Source organism: Ambystoma mexicanum, chromosome 3p (genome assembly GCF_040938575.1).
Source record: "Ambystoma mexicanum isolate Mex_15411 chromosome 3p, UKY_AmexF1_1, whole genome shotgun sequence".
NCBI classification, from domain to species: Eukaryota; Metazoa; Chordata; class Amphibia; order Caudata; family Ambystomatidae; genus Ambystoma; species Ambystoma mexicanum.
In genome coordinates, this window is record NC_090925.1 from 1,189,314,983 (window position 1) to 1,189,332,071 (window position 17,089).

Consider the following 17,089-nt stretch of genomic DNA (forward strand, 5'->3'; position numbering starts at 1 on the left):
GGCCCACGGGAAGGACTGCAGACTTGGAGATTGACTATGTGTGTTCCTTTTTAAGGCAGGTAACACCCTTTTCCCAGGGACAGCCACTCCACAGGAAGCTGGCTTGTGAAGAGGAATCAAAGGACACACCCATTCACAAAGGACTAGGCCTTACACCAGGGTGCTGCATTTCTAAAGGCCTTTGATTCTCCATTGCGTTCCATAGCCTTTATCTGACATAGATCTACAGTCACAAAACACAAAATTCAACAACACATTAAAAAACACATTTGTGCAACAACCAAATATATTTAACCTAAGAATAAAACCTACAAGTCAATTCATGCAAACTAAAACAAATGCATAATCAACTGAAAGGCACTGACCAGTTGCTTAATGTTCCATGTCATTGCCTAGTGTGTACATATTTTTGAATCCTAGTATTTTTTCATGATCACACGTATTACCTGTCTAATGCTCTCTGTTAATCTCACAGGGAATAGCCAACCACTAAAGTTCTTGCACTCCCTCAGAGAGTGCAACCACTGTCATGAATTGGCATCTGGCAAAGGTTTTTGATTTGTATTAAATAATAAAATGATGCAGGTAATTTCATCTCAGGGGGGGAATCTGCTGGTCAGATTCCCCTTTCATATACTCCATGCAAAAAGCATAGTATGCATCTATGTCCTAATGCATCAGTATACTAATTTGAGGTACCTGCTAAATCAGTGGCACAGAGCACAGAGCAGGTTCAGAGGTCCTAACTGCACACTTGACAGCTCAGCTGCAGTGACAGCCAGGTTTCTGCAGCACAGGGGCTGTATTTAAGATATGTATCAGCCCTGTAACCCCATTTAAACTGTGGAAAGGTTATATGTATTCATTCCAGACACGGCTCCCCCTGCCCACGGGAAGGACTGCAGACTTGGAGATTTACTATATGTGTTCCTTTTTAAGGCAGGTAACACCCTTTTCCCAGGGACAGCCACTCCACAGGAAGATGGCTTGTGAAGAGGAATCAAAGGGCACACCCATTCACAAAGTGCTAGGCCTTACACCAGGGTGCTGCATTTCTAAAGGCCTTTGATTCTCCATTGCTTTCCATTGCCTTTATGTGACAAAGATCATTAGTCACAAAATACAAAATTCAACAACACATTAAAAAAAACCAACCAAATATATTTAACCTAAGAATAAAACCTACAAGTAAATTCATGCAAACTAAAACAAATGCATAATCAAAATGTAATAATTAAACGTAAACATAAGAGCACAATTCAATTAAAATAACAGATCCAGCACTGTGACACAATCTTCCTGCTGCCTAAAGTATTGACTAGATTTGAAGCTTATTTTAGACATTAGTATTGATTCATCTCAAACATGCCCATTGAATGTTTTTGGCCACCCAGTATAGCTCTAGGTTGTTGGAAGTCTTACAAAATTTCAAAGCAACCGAGGTACAATGGATGGCCCAGAGATTAAGTGTATGCCTTTGATTCTATTGAGAAGGGAAGGGGGCAGTGTTCGTGTTGCCAGGAAGCCATCTGTACATGTGGTGAAGATTCAGCCATCTTGTTTCTCTCTTCCTGTCTCTATCTCCCCTGCCCCCTCCATTTCCTGTAGCACAAAGCACTTTGGGTGTGATGTGAGAAGGGAAAAGTCTGCTCAGTCAAGAGCAGGGATTGGACTTCTCAAGCAGGCTAACTTTAGTCTAATCACCTGTGGACTTTTATCTGTAAAGAAAGGATTAAACACCACTTCTTTGAATTATCTTGGAAATCATCTCTCGAATCTAACCTCAGAAGAACATTTCGATGGACCCTGCTAAGAGAGTAGTCCTTTCTTAAGACCTCCAGTTGTGATGTAATGGCATTTGTTCCAAGGCAGAGGCAAACTCTGTTCACCACACATCCCCAGGGACCATTGGGGGTTAACACTGAGGCTGGACCAAGATTTACATCTCTGCCAGCCACCCTGTTACCTAGGACCTCACTGTGTTGTGGGACGCCTAAAGGTGTGTGCCAATCTTCCTCATATTTGGCAACTCAAAGGAAGGACTAACCTTGGCTCTTGAGATCCTGGAGTGGAACTCAGAGCTCCTAAAAGCCCAAATAGACAAGATCTTTGTGTTTTCAATGCTGACCCGTGTGAGCCATGATTCGAGTGTGTTCAATGCAGAGCGATCCTCCAGGACCCTTCAAAGCTGCCTTTGAGGTTCATCATTCTCTAAACTGCTGTTTACTGTTCAGTTATTTTTACCACTGCACCACAACAACTGAAGCACGTCATTGCCTCAGTTCAAACCATTGACATACCCCTTCTTTTTATTGCTCGGAGCTCCAGTCAGACCTCCAGTTTCTTCATCACCACTCAAATAAGTCAATCAACCCGATCCTGGTGTCCCCCGAATAGTGATCCCTGTGCTTCTGTATCGAATCTATACTCACCTGAGCATCCTGATACCACCTCACTGCTGTCAAACCACTACCGCCGAACTTGGTGACCACCCGAACCCCACACCTCTAGTAGACGCTTCAAGACCACAGCTAGCTTCCATTGGACCCAGAGTCGAGGCCACCTTGCTGTTGGACCATTGTGACTGCTGCATTTTTTAACCAAAAAGAGCCCATGACAAATGTAGAGAAGCCTGGCTCAATGCCGGTGAACCGCCAAGACATTTGCAAAGTTCTTACTGACTGATATCTGCCCAAATGGTTCATATTTGGGCTCTAGAGTGTGGTTAGGCTATTTTAATCAATTTTGCAATCTCAACAAATAACCTTTTTGAACATGGAGGTATTTTAATTGCCTTTCCTCCCCCTGTCTCATTACCCAGAGTGCTGCATCTATTCTATCTTTGCATATTTTGTGTTCTTTCTGCAAGGGTGGGTATTACAGTGTTTTCTAGTAAGTTAGTAGTGTACATGGTGTATTTGAGTAAAGTATATATTCATATAGAACCTTGAATGGACATTCCTTTCTTTTGCACTGTTATATTTCACTGTTTGGGTTTCTACTGAAGCACATTCACACCGCTTATGAGAGTATAGCCTTCCCTCAGCCCACGTTACCACAAAAGGTGAAGGAGGTATATCTCAGCATACAGTCTTTATAACAAAAAATAAATTACGAATGGAATATATAACAAAAAATAAATAACAAAAGAAATAACAACAATATATGTGGGGGTGGGGTAAAGGGTTACATCTTGTGGGGAAGCAGTTGGGGTGGGTTTTTGGCCAGGGAAAACAGGAGTTTGCATGGGCCCTAAAAAAAAACAACTATTTTGTTATGTTTTGTCGTTATTTTTTGTTCGTTATAATTTCATTCGCTATTAGTTGATCCGTTAAAAAGACATGTCACTGCATACCTCTTAACTGGGCCTATTTTACCTTCATGATGGTACTGGCTCTTGGTTTGTTGAAGTGTGAGGGCTGAGTGGGCACTTTAGCCAATTCATCAAAAAATGTCCTTAAGGTTTTTGGGTTCTTAAGTTCTCGCACAGGTTTCACCCTGCATTTAAGAATGTAAGGTTATCTCATAGGGCACAAACACTGTTTAACGTTGTGAGGTCTTTATAGAGGGCACACAACACCCCTTAACATTCTCAATCTTTCTCACAGGGAACAGATGCATACTACATTTCCCTGGTACTCAGGTTGCAAAATTCCAAATAAAGTTTCTGGGCTCTCGCATCGAGTGCTTCCTAAATTGCTCATTCCCTTCCATGGGCCAATATCACTCTGCCAGGTGAGTACGCTCCCAGTGGGTCCAATCCATTCTCTATGGCTACATTATTCCTTCCTTCTGCGCAAAGCCCTTCAGGAAGGAATGATGAATGATCTTCAGGTGCCAACTCTTGTTAGCCACAAAGACTACACGATCTGGCTCCCATGACTAATTAATTCCAACAATAAGGGCAATAGCTTCCGGCATGCTCATGCTAAAGTCTCATTTTGTGTCAGCGTTGGCAATAGGGTGATGTTGCTGGCCATAATTTCCATTGCGACTTGCACTGATGGAGCATGCTTTTAGCACAGCATGTCTGTTTTAATCACACTGCTCATCCGTGGACTTGGTTAAGTGCTACTTCCCCCTCATTACTCACAGCCACATAAAGTGTTGATTGTGGTGGCTACCTTGTCACTAGTGGGCAATGCAGTGGTAGTGAGCTTGTTCACCTTGCATATGTTATTGTGCCAATGATGAATGTGGTTTATCATTGCCATTATAACTTGGGCTTGGCCTTTGACCATTCCCTTCTGCCCCCTTGTCATTCTTTTCCATCAGCCCTCCATTGTGCAGAAGACCTCACCCTGCTGATGGCAGGGCAAAATATTCCCATATCTAGGACAATGTGGGCTCTGAACAGAGATAGAGATGGCTGCTCCTTGGGGCTTCTCCTGTGCTGACTTGCCCCCTCTGCCATAGCATCTGCAAGAAGATGCTCCTTCCACTTGTTCTGCCTCTCCCCACCCTCAGTTAAGTCCTTCAGCACCTCAACAGACTGTTTTCCCCCCTACACCTATCTCTATTAGACCTCCTCAAGCCTCAGCAGCAAACTCATTCAACTAGGTGAAGACCAGATCTACCTCAAGGCCCCTGAACCCAGACAGGAGCTCTCCCGTAATCACCTTCCTGAGTACTTGGAAGTATTGTTTCTCCTCAGCATGAGGAACAAGCCCTTTTGCTCAACTGCTGGCCCTGTCTCCATGTGGGCATCCACTTGATGCCCTCCGTCCCTGTCCTCTGAGGGCATACACAAAACCTACATCTCCACTTCTTCTGTGGAGGTATCCACAAGAGGCACTGCTTACTCTGACACTGCAGTACTTGTCGGGCCTCATCCAGTGGTGTTGCCTCATCTCTCACTCCTTCTGATGGCTCCCCTTCTAAATCAGTGGATCAATGATCCAAAAGCATCAAACCCCCCAATTGCAAAGGAGACCCCTGCCCCGCCACCATTATTAAGGATTGTGCTGACTCCCTCGCTCCATTTCTCACGGCCTTTGTCAACGCCTCCTTCACCACAGGGAAAGTACCTTCATCCCTCAAGGAAGCATGGGTCAGGCCTCTCATAAAGAAACCCACACTTGACCCCACCTCACCCAACAACTATAGGCCCATTTCCACCATCCCCTTCCTTCTTTAAATTCTGGACAAAGCAGCCTACCTGCAAGTTCAACACTTCCTCAAAGAGAATAAACTCCTAGGTCTGAGACAATCCGGCTTCCACCCCAAACACGGGACTGAGACCGCCCTACTCAACCTTAAAAAGCAGATGGATGATGCAAGAGACCTAGGTAAACCCGTCCTGCTCCTTCTCCTCGATCTTTCTGCCGCTTTCGACCTTGTTGATCATGACGTCCTATGCCACCACCTGACCTCCACTGCAAATGTCTCATCCGAAGCCAGTACCTGGATCACCTCCTTCCTACAAGAAAGAACCATGCAGGTTTTCTCTGAGCTAGCTACTGCCTCACCTGTCATCATGCTATGTGGTGGACCACAAGGTTCATGCCTCTCTCCCACCCTCTATAATATATTCACTCGCCTCATCTTCCTCATCCTTGTCGCCATAGGGATCTCCAACACTAATTACGCGGACGACACGCAGATCGTCCTCACCCTGACAGGTGACTATGACACTGATTCCAAGACCCTCAAAACCATCCAAACTTGGATGGCTGCAAACATCCTCTGTCTCAACTCAGACAAAACCAAACTCCTGCTTGTAGGCTCCCCCGACACTCTCAAAAAACTTGACGACCAGTTCAGCCACTTCATAATTGACTCCATCAAAATTCCAGTATCCGAGTCAGTAAAAACCCTAGGCGTCTACCTGGACTCAAGTCTGTCCATGACCAGACAAGTAAATGCCATTGCCTCCTCGGCTGCCTATCATGCTAAACTCCTCAATGCAGTCAGACCCTTCTTCTCCAATGACACCTGCACAAACATAGCGAGAGCCATCACTGGATCCCTGTTGGACTACTTTAATGTTCTCTTCTTAGGGACCTCCACCAAAAACCTTGAGAAACTACAAGTAATTCAAAACAATACCTTACATGCAGCACAAGGCATTTGCAAAAGAGAACACATCTCTGCTGCCAGAGAGCCTCCCACTGGCTCCCCATAAAGGAGAGGATCATCTTCAAAGCCCTGACCCTCACCCACAAATGCATTCACCTTGCTGCACAAGCACACCTATCAGAAAGAATCCACCCTGCCTCTTCCTCAAGACCAATTAGGACCCCCTATGCTAACCTGCTCACCGTACCCATGGTAAAAAGAGCAAGAGCAGGTGGCGCCAGCTTCCCGTACCTAGCCGCCCTGCACTGGAATGCTCTCCCCACTGCCCTGCGAGCTGAACCATCACTCACCGCCTTCCGTAAGACCATTTAAACCACCCTATTCGCCTGATCACCTTACCTCCTGACACAACGTCCATCCCCTACCTAGGATACTATGAACTGTGTACGTTTTTATGAATAACATGTATTACAGTTCTGCTCTCCAATGCACTAACGTATGCGCAATGTAACTAAGTCTACTGCAAGTAACAGCGCCACAATGCCCTTGGGCTGTCTACACGCTATATAAATGTAAAAAATAACAAAATAAATAAATAAATGATGCTGCATGTAAAAGGCCCATAAAGTGGCAACAACAAACAGCACAAATGAACCCCCCCCTTCCTCTTTCATGGAGAATCCTTGTTTTCCTGTGAGGATAAAGGCAGCATTTCTACCTCTCCTCCAGCTTTCTTCTCCTTCTAATCCCAGAGTCACAGGCACCCCACGACTGCAGAACCACAAATGGCTAGTGATCGAGGTATTAGCTGTTCTTCTGGATTTGAGAACATAGACACATAAAGAACACTGTGAGAAACATATTTATTTAAACCAAACAACCCTTGCAGACAAATAAGCACAACCTGAAGATTAAAAAAGTGAAATAAATCATATTACTGCAATAACTACTATAGTAATACAAACTATACTGCAACTAACAACACTACACAAAACCAGCACAATATATGGAACAGCAAGCCAGTGGATGAGAGACAACAACAAACAGGCTGGTGGTACCTTGGAAAGAATAAACCATTGATTTGTGTGATATATGTTGTTTTTGGCATAATAGTAGGACTGTTCCAATGCTCCAGGAACCCTCCTGACATCCAAGACGGATAAACTGTCTTTGTGTAATAATTGCTTCATAGCCTAGCAAAGACCTTAATGGAACAGGAGTGAGTTTAGCCTTATATGGAAGATTGAACTTACTTTAGAATATTCTTGGCCTTTTGCTTGGCTGAAAGAAATCAACATATCTGCCTGAGAGGCCTCTGAATAGCTGGATGAACCTAATGAATACTGCCCCTAATTGCATGATGAGACCCGGATGCCAGCCACAAATTTGACCTGGGATTCCTTAGTGCAAAAAATAAATATCCAATATCTGTAGTATTTGGAAAATCTTCCCTTTAAACGCGCAAGGGGACTGCTGTTTCCATTTTTGACAAGCTCGCCCAGTCGTATTGAAGTATCATAATTTCTGGATGGTATTTGCATCCAACTTCTCTGCTGCAAGAAATAGTTAGGTTCACATGACTCGATCACACCTTTATTTTATTTATTTTATTGTATTTTTTGGGTATTCATAATGCGCTTATACAGAAAAAGGTGCCTGACGGTGCAACAAGACAAAAAAAGGGGGTTGGTGGACAGAGATAAAGGAAACATAAAACAGGCCTTTTGTCATTCAGATCGTGCAAGTGCAGTAACAAGAAGTGCGAGGGGAAATGGGAGGGGAGAAGTGCTTGTCAGAGCGGAAAAGGGCCCATGGGTTATGCAAGTGCCAAGGGGAGATCAGGTGGACAAGTGCAAAGGGAATGCAGAGAGTGCAGGGGACGAAGGTCCACATACAAGTGTGAGGACAGGGCTGGAAGAGCTCAAAGGGGTGCAGGCACAGCCATGCTAGTGCATGGGGAGGGAGCCTGGAGGTCAAGTGCATGTTAGAGGGGATCTGGGGAGACCAAGTGCAGAGGTAGAATGGTCAAGAAGGGTCTGGTGCCCTGTAAGAATCTGAAGTAATCAGGCAGCCAGGCAACAGGTGGCAGATGGGGACATTAGCAGGGGAAGGGGAGAGGAAAGGAGTAAGATAAAAGGAGGGTCTTGAGAAGCTTCCAGAATTTAAGGAGATCCGGCTCACGTCTGAGATGGGCAGTCAGGTCATTCCAGACGGAGGTACCTGCAGAGAGAGATCTGGCCCCACTCTCTGCTTGGGAATGCATCTTATCTGCAGAGTTGGAGTTGGAGCTGTGAGACAGGCATGGCATCAAGAGATGACACAGACAACAGATGTAACCATTTGGAAAACCTTTATTAAAATGATCAGCATGGTTGTAACACCTAGCTTACCCTGTACCTGTGATGGGGATTGCCCTACCCAACAAAAGTAAAGAATGTCTATGTTCAAAAGTACAAAACCAATGTCTGTCTGTGTCAAAAGCTATGCTTGTCCTCACTTCTAATACCTAAATGTAATACAGGGATATTCTAACTCAAAATAGTGTCCAAATTAAAGTCTGGAGCAATCTCAAGCTCCCTTCCCAAAGTTCAGAATACAGTTCAAAGAAAACAATATTTTCAAAAGGAGTTTGGGGCTCCTACTCCAAGCTGCAGCCACTGGCTCGCCACAACAAAATTCCAACAGAGCTTGGGGTTCCCTTCTCCAAGTTTTAAGCCTCGATTCACAACACAATGTTCCCAAGGTAATGTTTCCAAGAAGCTCATGATTCCCTTCCCCAAGCTTCAAGCCTTGGTTTATAATACAATGTCCCAACAAAGGCACATGGTTCTTCCCCCAAGCCACAGGTGTTGGTTCACAACAAAACAGAAGTCCCAAAGTATATTTATAACACAATGTTCCAACAAAGGCACAAGGTTCCTCCCCCAAGCCACCAGTGCTGGTTCACAATAAAACAAAAGTTCCAAAAGACGATGTTCCCAAGAAGCTTAGGTCTTCCTTCCCCCAAGCGTGTTGTCTTACTTTATCAACAATCGCACAGTGTTCAATAGGTGCTAAAACCAATTGCTTGAAAACCAATATTCAGCTTGTTCTGGTTTCAATGTTGCACGAGCAGTTCCTTTTCATTTGTTGGGGCACCCTGGTCTAGGTGCAATTGACAGACTGCTCAGTCCACCCATTATCTAAGGACCCTTACCTAAGCACTTTATCCCCCTTACTCAGGATTTGTTTGTTATTCACACTTGGAGGATTCAAATGCAGCTCTCTGCTATCAATTCAGAATTTTGCTCACACTTCATTGCTCCCCTCAGCTGCTCAATTGCAGACAAATTCTTTCTCATACTTTCATTAGCTTGTAGTGTTCAATTCAGTATTTTGTTCACACTTTGTTGCTTTCCTCCGTTGCTCACTTGCAGAAAACATTTATCTCACCATTCAGATTTTATCAGAGGCTTTCCAGAATGTGCTGCCTGCAAGCGACCACTCTGATATAATGTTGCTGCTCGGCCTTTCAAACATGCACCGGGTCTTTCATTCATTAGCACCCACCTGTCGCGTAACCTGGTCTTTCTGCGTTTCTTAACTCGCACAGTCAGGATCTCAGTGCCTTGTCGCTAACATCCCTAGACTGTTGCTTCCAGTCAGGGAATAAGCACTTCTCAGCCACAGCACATGTACTGCCTATTTCTATGGCTCCCTCCTCTCGCTCTCCCCGGCACCTTGGAGACATAGCTCACCTCACCATGCAATGACACTCTGCCACACTGTGTCCTCCAGAGTCTTGGCACTTTTTTCCTCTCCAGGATTCTCATGGGCTGTACAGGCCTTTCTGCTCCTCTTCCCCAGGCTTCTCCTGTACAGGCTTCTCGCTCTTCCAAGGCTGCTTCCTGCTGTTTGTGAAATCCACCCTTTAAACGCCTGTGAGTCTATAACAGGTGTAAGGTCTCAGGCCCAAATGCCTGACCACAATTAGTCCACTTAACAGGACATGCCTGACCTTCAGCTTCATAGCCTTGAGGCTCCCTCTTCTTAGGCTCAGTACTATAGTGATGTCTCCCATAGTTAATCTTATTTACACTTGGTGTTAGTTTCTTCTTCTCAGTACTTAATCTGACTTCAGGGGGAGAAGTAGGATATGGGCAACAATATCCTACAAAGGCTGAGGGAGGGTAAGATAAATCACTGTTAGGAAATGGGGGATACCAAGTCTCGCCCTCGCGCACCCCCTCTCCAATCCCAAGACCCTGCACCCAGCTGATCCGCCCTCGCTAGTCCACCACCTAGGTTGAGATAATACAATGATGGCTCTTCCCTGGACAGCTGAATAGAAGATTCCTGGGGAGTGGAAGTGAAAGCACCTTCAGTTTTCTCACAGAGCTAGAAGGCGTAAGGAGTCTAGCTGGGAGATATTTAGGGAGAGAGAGTTGGATGTAGTGGGGTCAGAAAGCCTTGTGGATGATTCAGAGGGTCTTGAACTTGATCCTCACAGCATACGGGAGCCAGTGGAGAGATTTAAGGGCTAAGGAGATGCAGTCCCTGGGCTTGAGGCCAAGGATAAGTCTTGCAGTCCTATTCTGGATTAGTTGATGGGGGCAAAGGGAGGATAAAGGCAGATTGAGGAAGAGGCTGTTGCAGTAGTCCAACCTGGACAGGACCAGAGCTCTGGAGTCATTGAGTTTCTGGGGGAAGGTGAGGAAAGGGAGAATGCCTCTGTGGAGGTGCAGCTGAAAATGGGCCTTCTTGGCAAGGTCCATGATGTGATGAGAGAAGGAGAGAGCGGAGTCAAAAATGGCAAAAACATTTTTTGCCAAACAGGAAGGTGACGGGAGGGGGCCCAATAAGGGCGCCCAGAGAGTAGGCGGGAAGGAGGGAGCTGGGGTCACAATGAGAAGGATCCCAATCTTACTGGAATTAAGACAGAGATCATTAGCAGTGCACCATAAATGAATATCAGACAGACAGTCAGGAATGCGAAAGGATGAAGAGGAGGCATCGGAGGGAATCTTGAAGGAGATCTGCATGTCGCCCGCATAACACTGGAAGTTAGGAGAGAAGGCGAAGATCAAATGGGCTAGAGGGGAAAGGTAGATATTTAAGAGCCATGGTGAGAGGATAGAGCCCTGAGGGATACAACAGGTGGAGAGTGAGATGGGGGAGTGAAAAGGGCCCAGTTGAACCTGGGAAGGTTGGTCAGAGAGGAAGGAGTTCAACCAGTCCAGAGTCATGTCTGTGATGCCCAGGGTATCTCAAAGCTGATTTATTAGGGTGGCGTAATTGACCGTATCAAACGCAGAGGAGAGGTCAAGAAGGATGAGAACAGAAGGAAAGTTAGAATCGAGATTAGAGATCAGGTCTTCACAAGTGTTCAGGAGTGCAGTTTCCATGCCCCTGGCTGCTCTGAAGCCAGACTGGTGGTTGTGGAGACAACCAACAGATGCAGTGTTCTGGATAATGTGGAAGATGACCAGCTTCTCCAAGAGTTTGCCCAGGAAGGGGGTAATTGAGATTGGGAAGTAGTTAGCCGCACAGGAGGGTGCACAAGGGAGTGCTTGAGAAGTAGCGGGAAGGATCCAGTGGCAAAAAAGTGATTGCAGAAATCAGCCAGGGCAGGAGCAAGGGAGGCAATGCTATCCTTGAGAGTTCTAGAGGAGCAGGGGAGCACCTGCTTGGATGAAACTTTCATAGAGCAACTTGTCTGGAGATCTCATCAGATGATATGGGAGAGAAGGAGGGAAGGTGTCAGGGGGGCCAGGGTAGTCCTGAGACTGGGAGAGGTAGAAAGGAGTGGTGTAGAAGATAGAGAGGACAGGATATCCTGAGTTTTAGTAACAAAGTGAGAGGCAAGTGCAGTGCAGAGGGCCAGGGAAGGCAGAGGAGAAATGGAGACTGCACTAGTATTGGCGAGCTTGCAGATTTTGAACATTTCAGCCATATTGATAGTGGCCCTAGAGATGTAAGCTTGAATATAGGCCATCTTCTATGAGCAGTTGGAAAGTCTGTATTGCCTTCGGAGCAGGCAGCAGGCCAGTCTGTCAGAGGATGTGCTCGAAGGCTCCCACTTCCGCTCAGCAGTTCTGCACATGCATTTCGGTGGGGCAGGTCATAGTCATACCAGCGCTTGGAGGCACACTTAATGCGGATCCTCTTGAAAGGGGCAAGGGTATCCAGAGTGTTGGATATGGAGAGTTGAAGGTTAGTAAGGACTGTGACAGTGTGAGAGTCAGTGGCAGGAGTGGGCGGGGGAATGTAGGCTCCCAACCCTGCTCCTCCTTCTAGACCTATCAGCCGCATTCGATTAGTGAATCACAAAATCCTCTATCAACACCTCACTACCTCAGCCCACTTCTCGCTTGGATAGTTTTATTCCTAAAATGCAGAGTCATGATCGTGTTTGCAGAGCATGCGAGCACTGCTACTTGCCCCATCCCCTGCAGAGTCCCTCAGAGATCTTGTATTTCTCCCACACTCTATAACATCTTCACCAGACCACTGTTTGACATCCTGGACTCCATCGGCATAGCTTACACCAACTACACCGATGACAATCAAGTCCTCCTCCCCCTCACTGACGTCTACGAAGAAGACTCCAAAGCCCTCAGTCTAGCCTACCCCAGGCGACACTAAAAAACTTAACAGCCAACACACCACTTTCCACATATATAACATACAGATAGCTGTCTCTTCCTCAGTTAAGACCCTAGGAGTGTACCTAGATGCCACCCTCTCCAAGTCTCCCCAAGTCAGCTCCATTGACTCCTCTGCAGCTTATTCCACCAAAGTACTGAATGCAGCCAAACAGTTCTTGTCCACTCGGGAGGATAGCTCAGGGGCAACAAGCTCGCCTTGGAAGCAAGACGACACAGAGCACCACAGGTTCAATACCCGGGTCTGCGCTTAGAAACCTCTGGGTATTAAGCGGCTTAAAAATAACCTATCATATCATATCACTACGAGCTGCCTCACCATCACCAGGGCTGTCATAGGCTCTAAGCTGCACTATTGATGTAAATGAAATGTCAATATCAATATTGCAACGTCCTTTTCACTGGCACATTGTCTAAAATTCTACAAAAACTACAAGTCATCCAAATGAATGCGCTCTGAGCAGCCCTCAGAATCCCAAAAGGAGAACACATTGCAGTAGCAAGGAAGGAAGTCCACTGCTGCCCATCAGAGAGTGGGTCCTTTTCAAAACATTGGCCATCACTCACAAGTGCCTTACCAATTCAGCCCCTCCTTATCTCTCCCAGAAAATAGTCAGATCCTACTCATCCACACCTATGGAACACCATATGCCCATAGACTCCTACTTCCGAAAGTCTGATGTGGCAAAGGGGTAGGGGTAAGCTTCCCTTACATTGTGGCAAGACAATGGAATGCGCTGCCCCCCATCCTCAGAGCAGAACCTTCCTATTGGGCACTGTCCAAAGCCCTCAAAATGTGGCTGTTTGAATAAGGCAAGCTTGAACTGCTCTAACATCAATTTTAACTGTATGTATATGCCTTCCGCATGCAACTTATGTATATGATTACTGTAACAGCACCACAATGTCCACAGGCTGCTGCACGCTTTCTAAATTAATAAAATGAAATAAAGGTAGCAGCAAAAGTCGCTTCATCGGTCGAATGATGGAGAAGGAGACTGGCAATACAGGAGGGGGCTTAGCCGGGGTACTCAGGAGGTCCAGGTGAGAGGACAGGAGAGCATTATTAGACCACGAGAGAGGTGTAGTGAGAGGACTGGCGATGGGGATTTCAGCTGAGATGAGAGAATCCAAGGTGTGTCCGGCTGAGTGCGTCAGACCGGAGGGAAGAATGAAGAGGGAAAGAGAGTCATAGAGGTTGCGGAAGAGTCCAGAGGCCACATCATGGGAGTCAAGACGAATATTCAAGGAGGAGAAGCTTGAAGGTGGAGGCCAGGAGAGAGGAGGTGAGGTCAGACCACTCTGAAAGGAAGAGGGAGACCAGACCAGGGTGCTTGTAGATTGTGGCCATAGTCAGCAAGAGGATACAAGAGACACCAAGCCTGCAGACGAGGCATTTGAAGGAGGAGTAGAACTGAGTGGGTGTGATAGTATCAGGGACCCATTCAGGGAATATCAGGGCCACTCTACCCCTGGGACGAGAGTGTCAAAACACGTGACAGAGCTGCCCGTGCACTACGTCTTGGTGAGAGCGAGGACATATAGGTCAAGTATTCAAGGAGGTGCCGGATATCAGAGGAGTGTTTAACGCAGAGCCAAGAGTTTGAGGGTAGCTAAGTGGATCTGGTTTTCACTTTTGAATGTCTTCTGATGAGGGGTACAGGAATGTGGTACACTCGTCAGTAGTGGCAGAGGGGCCAGAAGGGTGGCAGATGGAGGAGTGGCAGGAGAAGAGAGTAAATTGATGGGAGACGGATGATGCCTATAAAGACGGAGGAAGTAGGGCTGAGAGGCTGGACCTTGGCAGTGCCGTTAGGTAGACATTAATGATGGCCGTAGAGGATGGGAAATATGCCAAGAGTACTTCCCAATGGGTGCCGCCATTAATGGGTGAGGAACAGAAAGTGGAGAGCACTGAGACCAGATGGGGAATCCAAAAGACCGTAGCGGGGATGGCAAAGAGGATGTCAGTGACAGTCTGCATGGAAGAAGCATTGACAAAGGTGTCAGTGATGGGCAGGCCTGGATTGGAGTCCAGGAGATCCTTCTTGAATTTTTCCTTCCAGACTTGATAGTGTAGCAGTTAAAGAAGATATGGGAGATTGAAAGCACAATGGAGGGGGAGCGATGAGAGATGGAGGAGGGGGTGAGAATTGCAGTGCAAAAGGTCCAACTTCAACACATCAGCAATGCAACCATCTAAAATCAAGTGTCCAGGATAAAGCGAAAGGTTTCAGCATACAGCAGAAAAAACAAAGACACCTTCAAGGGAGCTTTCAGGAAGAGGGGAAACACCTGGATAGAGGGAGGATTGCCCACATTTCAAACACACAACAATGCAAAACACCAAGATTCGACTTTCCTAGAACAAGGGAAAGCCAATATGGCAAACTAAGTCAATTCTCCAACATACCAGATGTGGATAACATACACTATGGGAGACATGCAGCATACTACAAGCTTAGCTCATAGGAGTAATAAGAGAGGAAGGACAGTTATATTGGGAGCAGTAATGGCTGTTCCCCTTGCACGCACATTTCTTACCTTGTAAGTCGCTGCTGGTTGATGGCTGCACTGCATGCTCCACTGGTGAACAGATCAAGCACAATCTGGAGCTGCTACTGCAGGAGCTCCGATATGCCTCAGGGCCCTTCACCACAGGGGGTTGCACAGTCAGTGGGGCTGCCCTGCAGGGTTCAATAAAGTGGGGCAGCACGCCCCAATCAGAGGCCAGGCCAGCGTGGGAGCTGGGAGGGCATGAGGAAGAGCAAGGGATTATACAGAAAGGCACCTGTGCAGCGAAAAAGCCAATAAGATTACCCCAACAACAGTATAACTTCTAATTTAAAGTTGCTCTCACTTGTTCGTAAATAAATTGGCCGGGTACCAATAATGCGTTGTTCATTATTCCCAAAGGAGATTTTAATTGCCATTGTACTACTCATATTGTATCAATAGTTTCAGCATAAAACATATTTTTTTTTCTTCTCAGTATTAGGATTGTTATAAGACAGCGGTAGCTACCTGTGTGTTGGTGGATGTAAGCCTTGTTAGTTATCAAACTGTATTCCTCTGGTTTCCTGTGATATAACCTTCTAGGGAACATTTAACATGGATTTTTACATTGATTGAAGCATTGTTTCACCTCAGCTGGTGACATAGATCCGCTTGAAAATATGTGGAAAGATTTAAAGATGCCTACATTCTGAACACTCAGATACTATTTTTCCCATCTTTACAAGGCTGGAATTGGGCCATGTCTGTGTCCCGAATGCAGCAAACGTTGTCTTTTTGGATTCCAGTTTTGGCAAACTGCAGTCTCAGTGGACAGAGAGCATTCTAGAGCAAATATGATCTGGATGCATGTCCCCTTATGAAGTACATTTGTTTATTGGTTAGAAATGGGATGTGTTCATACATTTGCATGTTGAATGAAACAGTTACTGCACACAGTGATATTATGACACTTGCTGTCCCTGTATTTCTTTCAGTCATTTGAGCACAGAGAATATTTGTTTTGGCTCACATTATTTTGATTGCTGATTATTTTAGGCTTCCATTCAGAATGTTGAAATGCGTAAATGAAATCCACAATCATACTCTTTTTGCTCAACGTAAAACTATATTGTCATGGTGGTTTATTTTGTGATTCACGTGTGTTTCACGGAATATACACATATCAAAAACAGTGCTGTTTTATTTCTGTGTTTTTAAAATAATTTTTACACACCAACCAATTCATTTCCATGAATCTGCCCCTACCCCCACCGCAATCACGATGTCACCTATCACCCCCAAGAGGTGAGATTCTTTAGTATGTATTCCATATTACATAGCTGTGTATCTATCACACAAATGTTTATCATAATGGTATATTCAGCGAGAGTTAAAGAAGCAGACACTTGTGAGCAAGTATGAGCAAGTACGAACATGCTCCTTGTAAGATTCCACTAAACAGTTTACCATGTGGTCGTGGGCAGGTCTTACTTCATTTCCTATTATCCAGTTGCCAAAGGCATCAACCAGGAAGTGTTAAGAATAGCTGTTCAGATAACAACAGCGAATCTGTTCAAACAGTAGCCATCTTTGAAGGGTGAGCTAAGAAGGTGCAAAAGCGGTTGGGCGTATTGGAAAGAGCTGCTGATCAGAGCCTCTCTATTGACCAGTTCATGACTAAGCAAAATATGAATCTGCTCCTGACACATGCTTGCCTGCCAGTCGGGAATGTATTCTAGGAAAGCATTTTGATATCAAGGAGTCCAATGGTGAAAGCATTTATGTGAAGGAACCATGGCATAGTCCTTTTTTCCGACTTACTTGAAAGTAATATTCAGATACTATTATGGTGTCAGTCCTGCCACCAAAAAAGGTCCCTGTGAAGCAATGCATATAATGGGTGATTAGGTCCGCCATAGAATAAACAGTAT